This window comes from Eschrichtius robustus, chromosome 8 (assembly GCF_028021215.1).
Source record: "Eschrichtius robustus isolate mEscRob2 chromosome 8, mEscRob2.pri, whole genome shotgun sequence".
Taxonomy (NCBI): domain Eukaryota; kingdom Metazoa; phylum Chordata; class Mammalia; order Artiodactyla; family Eschrichtiidae; genus Eschrichtius; species Eschrichtius robustus.
The window spans coordinates 90,784,613-90,792,668 of NC_090831.1; the positions used below are offsets into that span (position 1 = coordinate 90,784,613).

Sequence of the window (8,056 nt, forward strand, 5' to 3'; positions counted from 1 at the left end):
AATAAGTAAAACATAAAAGTTTAAGATATATGTTTGTTACCACACTGCTGCTTTTTATAGGGGATGAGTTGTGAGCTATTTGGATTAAGCTATGGAATGAATTAAAATTTTAAATGTCATTTTCAACCAATATCTTATTTATCTTTACAGTCCTTCTTGCCCAGTACATAGCATAGTGTTTCTTTTTCTTTTTTTCTTTTTTTTTTTTTTTGCCATAATCGGTACCTCTAAATATTTTAAAATTAAACTCTGTTTAGGGAGTAAGAAAAGTTCATTTATTATAAATGATCAGAGATGGAGAGGTTTTAAAGATAGCTCTGTATCTATGTGACTGGGAAACAGAATCATCTGAAAAAAATAAACAAAAAAGTTTCTGGTGGACTGATTATTGACTGAAAGGCAACTTTATGTACTCTGCTCTGTGACTCCAGGGTTGAGAATTTGCAAACTGTATTTCCCAAATTCTCTGAAAATAGGAACCACTAGAAGGTATGTTGACTTTCTCCCCATGGTTTAAGATGCTCAACAAAACTGTTTATATTCCATCCCACTTAGAGAAAAAAACTTCCTTTTAGGGATGTCAACTAAATATTTTGCCTATTTTTGAACTTTATATAAATGTTTTATGGTTTGCTTCTTTAGCTCAACATTATGTTTGAATGATTCACCTATCTTGTTTTACACATAGCACTAGATTATTACTTTCACATCTTTAAAAGATGTCATTATATAAATACATCACTAGTTTTTTTATTCAATGTAATGTTGATAGTCATTTGGGTTGTCACCAGTATTAAAGTATTCCAAACATTACGTCTATGACCATTTGTGTTCACTGTTTAGCAGACTCTTCTACAAAGTGATTGTACAAATTTGCACACCAGCTCAGCAACATATGAAAATTCTAATAGCTCTATATCCTCTATAGACTTTTTAAATGTTGGTCACATTCGTAAGTGTGTAGAGTTATCATATGATAGTTTTAACCTGCATTTCCAAAAATATTAATAAGATTGAGAACTTTTTAATCATCTATAAGAAGTAAGTTGCAAGTTCAAGGGGACTAAATACATTAAACATGTTTAAAATTCTTGAGCTGCCCAGGAAGAGATAGAAGTACTAACTCACATATGAAAATTCAAGAATGCATACTGTAATTTGTACATATAGTAAAAGCACATACAATTACTTGGCTGCTAGAAGAAAAATAGAATAATAAAAATAATCAATTCAAAATACGTTAAGAAAGGTGAGAAAAAGGAACACAGCACAGGTGGGAAAAATTCAAAAAATTGTACAATGGCAAATTTAGATATTAAATACCAATTATTCTACTAAATATAAAATTCTATATATTCTAATTAAAATGCAAACAAGTTAATAAAAATTTATTAACAATTAATGAAAAATAGTTTCCACAAGACATATAAAATGCATGGATTTAAAATTTGAGAATAAAAAGATAGAAAAACATATACCAGGTATAAACTAACCAAATGAAAGCTGAAATAGCTATATTAGTATCAGTGAAAAATAATTTCAAGTAACAGTGTAATAATATAAAGTCCTAAAAATAAATTCTATAATATAAAAATTTAGGGCTTCCCTGGTGGCGCAGTGGTTGAGAATCTGCCTGCCAATGCAGGGGACACGGGTTCGAGCCCTGGTCTGGGAAGATCCCACATGCCGCGGAGCAACTAAGCCCGTGAGCCAAAACTACTGAGCCTGCGCGTCTGGAGCTTGTGCTCCGCAACAAGAGAGGCCGTGACAGTGAGAGGCCTGCGCACCGTGATGAAGAGTGGCCCCTGCTCGCCACAACTAGAGAAAGCCCTCGCACAGAAACGAAGACCTAACACAGCCAAAAATAAATAAATAAATAAATAAAAATTTTTTAAAAAAATTTAATTCACCAAATATATGTAATATCCATAAATTTGTATGCAACTAATAGCAAAGCCTCAAAACATATAAAGTAACAAAACAGAACTTTAAAAAATGGCATAAATAATTCCACAATTACACAAGATATTTTTAACCCATGTTTCTCAATAATTGAAAGGATAACCAGACAAATAGTAGTAAACATATAAAAGATTTGAAAAGTACTATTAACAAACTTCATCTAATCAACATAATATAGAACACTATTGGTAACAACTGCAGAACAAAATTTTTTGCAGAACAGAAATTCTTGCCAAACAAAATTCTCAAGTGAACATTAAATACTGATCAGATCTGAGCACATGCCTCACCAAAACCAAGTATCAATAAAAACTAAAGTACTGAAATCATCTGGAATATGTTCTCTGGCCAAGTGCAAAGTTAGATAACTTTTAATTCCTCATAAGTTTGGATATTAAGAAATGCACTTCTAAGTAATCAACTGGGTCAAAGAAAACATGACAAGAAAGAATTAGGAAATAATTTAAATCACATTTTACCATTTTCCAATGTATGCAGGTATGTGAAAAAACAGGGTATTAGATTAAAAAAATTAAAACAACCATAATAAATATGTTTGGACCCTTAGGGAATTAAAAAAATAATATTATATTCAACAATACGATTACATAAATAAATTTTAAAAATTATTTCATGGATATGATGATGTTTCAGTTAAATAGGAAAATATTCTTATTATTAGAGGAACATAGCTTTAATTTTTTTCAGAGGGTACTGTCATAAAATTTAAAATTATTTTCAAATAGTTCAGAAAATAATAGACCTATCTACTGATGAGAAAGAGAGGACAAATAAAACAAAAAGTTAACAATTTGTAAAAGGATACCTCTACTTCTTGTATTATTCTTTTAGTTTGCCTCCATCGTCACAATTTTTCTTTTTTTTTTAAAGATTTTCTTTTTGATGTGGACCATTTTTAAAGTCTTTATTGAATTTGTTACAATATTGCTTCTGTTTTATGTTTTGGTTTTTTTACCTTGAAGCATGTGGGACCTTAGCTTCCCAACCAGGGATCAAACCTGCACCCCCTGCATTGGAAGGCAAAGTTTTAACCACTGGATTGCCAGGGAAGTCCCCACAATTTTTCAAGTAAAATTTTTGTGAAATTTTTGAGGGATAAAGCTCAGGCTGTGGTCAGAGGCAAATTTATAACCTTCAAATAGAACTAGTGATGAAGAATAAAATGTAAAAATCTCAAGAATCTAACCAAGAAGTTAGAGAAAGAAAAGCAAATTATACATAAGACACAAGCAGAGATGAATAACTTAGAAAGCAAATATCCAAGAGAGGGTATAAACAAAGTCAAAATATGATTCTCTGAAAAGATTAATAAAACTGAAAAACCTCTGACAATATAAATAATATAAATTTAAAATGTAAATGTAAAACAGAAAAAACCACCTTAGGAATAAAAAAGGTATAACTGTACATTCTACAAATATTAAAAACTAATTATTAAGGATAATTACAGATATTAATTCTACAGATATTAAAAAGTAATACTGTTATGGATTGAACTGTGTCCCCCAAACTTTATATGTTGAAGTCCTCTTTGCAGGTATAGTCAAGTTAAGATGAGGTTATTAGGGAGAGACCTAATAGAGTTATGACTGGTGTCCTAATATAACGGGAAGTTTGGACATAGAGACAGACATTCACACAGGGAAAATAGTGTGAAGAAACAGAGGGAATACCACTTACAAGGAAAAACTGAGCTACCAGAAGCTACTAGAGAGGCATGAAACAGATTTTTTTCTTACAGCCTTCAGGAGAAGCCGATCCTGATAATGCCTTGATTTCAGACTCCTAGCATCCAGAACTGAGACAATAAATTTCTAAGACACCAAGTTTGCAGTACTTTGTTATAGCATCCCTAGCAAACTAATACAGGTTGTATAAACATATTTTGCCAATAAATTTAAAATGTTGATAAAGTTGACAAATTCCAAGAAAGAAACAATAAAAATTAAAACAAAAATAAATATAAAATTAGAATAGTTTAATAATTTTAAGGAAGTGAAACCCAAAAATAAAACCTTCCCACAGAGACATTTTAGGGCTTAATCAGTAGATGGATTCAGTAATAAATCCCAGGAAATATTTCTGGAAAAAAACTATGCAAATTTTTGTATTTTCAAATGTGATATGTTTTTTGCTCCCTAATATGTTGATATTGTGAATTACATCATTTGTTTTTCAAATGTATATCAGGCTTGAATTACCAGGATATATCCCTCTTTGTCATGATATATTATCCTTTTATATATTGCAGGGTTTGATTTGCTAATATTGCACAAAGGATTTTTTACATCTAAGTTTGTGAGGGACATTGTTCTATTAATCTTTCTTTGTAATGTCTTTGTTTGGTTTGGGTTTTGGCCTGATAAAAATGAATTGCAAAATGTTTTCTCTCTTCCTTTTCTTGGAAAAGTTAATGTAGAAATAGTAGTATTTCTTTTTTGAATGTTAATTAGAATTTTCCAGTGAAGCCATTTGGTCCTGGAGATTTATTTCTTGAAAAACTTTATTTATTAATTTGGTTTCTTTAATAGACATACAATAATTCACATTATTTAATCTTGAGTAAGGTTGGTTAGTTTGTGTCTTTTAAGGAATTTGTCCATTTCATCTAAATTGTTAAATTTATGAGCATAAAGCTGGCTATAATATTTTCTTATCTTTTTAACATCTGTAGGATCTATAATAATATCCTTTTTTCATTTCTCATTTAATAATTTGTGCCTTCTCTTTTTTTCATGGTTATTCTTTCTAGAATTTTATTAATTTTTAATATTTTCAAAGAACCAGCTTTTGGTTTTTTTTAAATATCTCTTTTTTTTTCTGTCTTCAATTTCATTAATTTTTATTTTGTTATTTCTTTCCTTCAGCTTGCTTTAGGATTAATTTTTACCTTCATTCTTCTCACTCTCCAAAATTGTGGGCCCATCTTCCTTTCATGCGCTACTGTAGGTAAGGCAAGATTCAAATAACATCTTCTCTTATAAGAACCTGTATTTTCTTATACATCAGGGAAGTTGCCTGCCTAAGACCTCAGTTTTCTGATGGGTTCTAAAGTAATGACTTTGTAGATTATCTGGAGTAATGACGCTCTTTCCAGCTTTCTACATCCCGGGAAAAAGTCAGAAACTCTTTTAAAATGTATTGTTCTCACTCCTTTTCAAATTAGATAATTTCTATTCATCTATCTTCAGGTTCACTGACACTTTTCTTTGTTACCTCTATTCTTCCATTAAGTTCATCCAGGGAATTTTGAAAATTTTAAATATTATTATATTTTTAAATTCTAAAATGTCCATTTGTTTCTTCTTTATAATTTCTACTTTTCAGCTGAGATTTCCTATCCTTTAATTTATCACAAGCACATGCCATATTAAGCACAGCTAATTTATATTCTTTTATGATAATTCCACCATTTGGGATATTGCAGTTGATTTTCTTCTCCTTTGAGAATAATACCATTTTCCTGGTTCTTCTTATGTTAATTAATTTGGAATTTATCTTGGACATTGTGAAAATTGTGTGGTGGAGAATCTTGATTTTGTTATATTCTTCTGACAAGCTCTGATCTATTTTTTAGCAAGCAATTACCTTGATTAGGCTCCAATTGCAATCTCTGTCTCACTTGAAATAGGTAGCAACTCAATTTTAAGTATAATTTTTTTTTTTTTTTTTTTTTTTTTTTTTTTTTTTTTACCTTTTAGCCAGGATGCCTGCATGTGCTACTTTTAGACCAGGTAGAGACTTAGGTAGTGATTGTACACAGAACACAGGGTTCTCCTTCTATACTCTCTCCTTTCCAGGACACTCTTCTCATTCTCCAGCACAGGCAATGCACTTTTTATTACAAGTTCAGCTGTCTTTCTCTGTGCTGTGAACATGGCCCACCCTCAGGCCAAATCCACAAAAATGGACTAACCTATGTCAGGACTTTTCTTCAAGTATCAACTTCCCTCCAAAATCTGCCTTTTTTTGTTCACTCTCTGGAGCCCTCAGAGTGGTTGGTTTTTTGTATTAGTCCAGAGTTGATTCATATCATTTTGGAACAATTAGAATGGTAGAGGTTTACTCTGACAAATGGTCAGAGAACTCCACAAATTCTCTTTTTAATGCAATCTTCTATTTAGCCCATTAATGCATTCTAAAATTTGATGATAATCTCTTTCATTTCCAAATCTTTTGTTGCTTTTTCTTGTTATTCTTGTTGTTCTTGTTATTCTTTTATGATTGGGCTGATAATTTTTGATGGTTTCTTATTCCTTTTTATGTTTATGGTTTATGGTTTTTAAATCTATGTTTTATTTCTTGAAGCAATTTTAAAAACAATTATTTTATATTTTGTATTAAGTAATTCCAATATCAAGAGTTCTTAGAAATATACGTATGCTGTTTTGTTAATTTTGTTCACTATTACTCATAGGGGCTTTATTCCTTGTACATTTGGTTAACTTTATTATGTGCTCATATTAGGCTTTTTAAAGGGAGATCATTTGCATTTGTTTCTGTCGCATGTCTTCCAGTTTTATAAACTCAGGGCCACTTCAGTTTTTCAGCTTAGGATTCTCTGGACCTTGAAATTAGAGTAAATTTAATTTACAATTAATGTAAGGAAGTCCTATGGTTACAAATTCTCAGAGTTTTTTATTTTCCCATTCTGAATCTGCGTAAAATAGACAAGTTATCTTGTCATTTTCCTTTGCTGGCAAGTTAGATTTTCTATCACCCTTTCATTGGCATTACAGCCATTTGAGAGTTCTTGCTTTATATGTGGGTCTCGATTCCAACTCGTCACTTTGTAAGAGTCCCAGACATTGTATTAATTTCATCAGAGTCTATAAAAATCAAGTCTAGTTCTTCGCAAAAGTAAATGTCCCAAAGCAGCCACAGATTCTATGTGTCCTTACTATTTTGGTTATGTTTCTCAACTTTTTAATCTCAGCTATCAATTTTATAGCCTATTTGCATTAATTTTTCTGCACCTAAATGTTTTATGATGACAGTGTTTTTCAGAATATCTAGTCACCCACCATATTGGTAGAAAAAGAAATTCTATACTTGGCTGCCGGTGCTGGAGCCGCCACTGTAGCCGGCTTGGCTTGCGAGCTCCGCTGAGGAGCGGGAGGTTGGGCCGCAGTTACAGCGGCGTTGGCTCCCGGTGCCTGGCCCTTCGGCGGCACGGCGTGCGGGGCGACGTGGAAGCGGCCCATGGAGTTCGAGGCGGCGCTGCTGAGCCCCGGCTCCCCGAAGCGGCGGCGCTGCGCCCCTCTGCCGGCCGCACTCCGGGCCTCAGGCCCCCGGACGCCGAGCCGCCGCCGCTGCTTCAGGCGCAGCCCGCCCTGCCGGGCAGCGAGCGGTGCCTTCCAACTGCGGGGCAAATTTGTCAGAACATAAAACAAGAATATAGTCGTTATCAGAGGTGGAGACGTTTAGAAGTTGTTCTTAATCAGAGTGACTGACGCTTGTACTTCGGAAAGTCAGCCTCACTCAGCGCTCACAGCACCTAGTTCTCCAGGTTCCTCTTGGATGAAGATGGACCAGCCCACCTTTACCCTCCGACAAGTTGGAATAATACGTGAGCGTCTCTTAAAAGACTATGAAGATAAAATTCGGGAGGAGTATGAGCAAATCCTCAATACCAAACCAGCAGAACAACATGAATCTTTTGTGAAATTCACACATGATCAGATTATGTGACGATGTGGGACGAGGCCAACAAGCTACGTGTCCTGAAGCTTTCTTGCATATCTGGGTACCAGGTTTGACCTCAAGAGATGGCTGCTGTACACTTTTTGCAACTGGTTTGATATCACATTTCAGCTCCAACTTTGCATCCTGAGAACACTCAAATGTTTCTGCAGGTCCATTTTATACAACTTGAAAGACCTTAAAACTTTCCGGTTGCCACAAGCGTATCTTTTCTGCTCATCCAATAAACAGCTGTGCCCTACTGTGATAGATTTTCCAAACAAAAATACCTGGAGCAGCAGTTTAGCAAAATATGCCCTCAGTGGCACTCAACAAATGGAGTTTCCCCAAGTACAGTTCTGTAAGAAGTGTGTGTGAGAGTGTGTGTATG

The 8,056-nt window shown here is 33.6% G+C and overlaps 1 pseudogene; it reads left to right on the top strand.

The window, feature by feature from the left end:
• Positions 1–5,064: 5,064 nt before the first annotated feature.
• On the top strand, positions 5,065–7,814 carry LOC137768322 (akirin-1 pseudogene; annotated as a pseudogene).
• Positions 7,815–8,056: the final 242 nt, after the last annotated feature.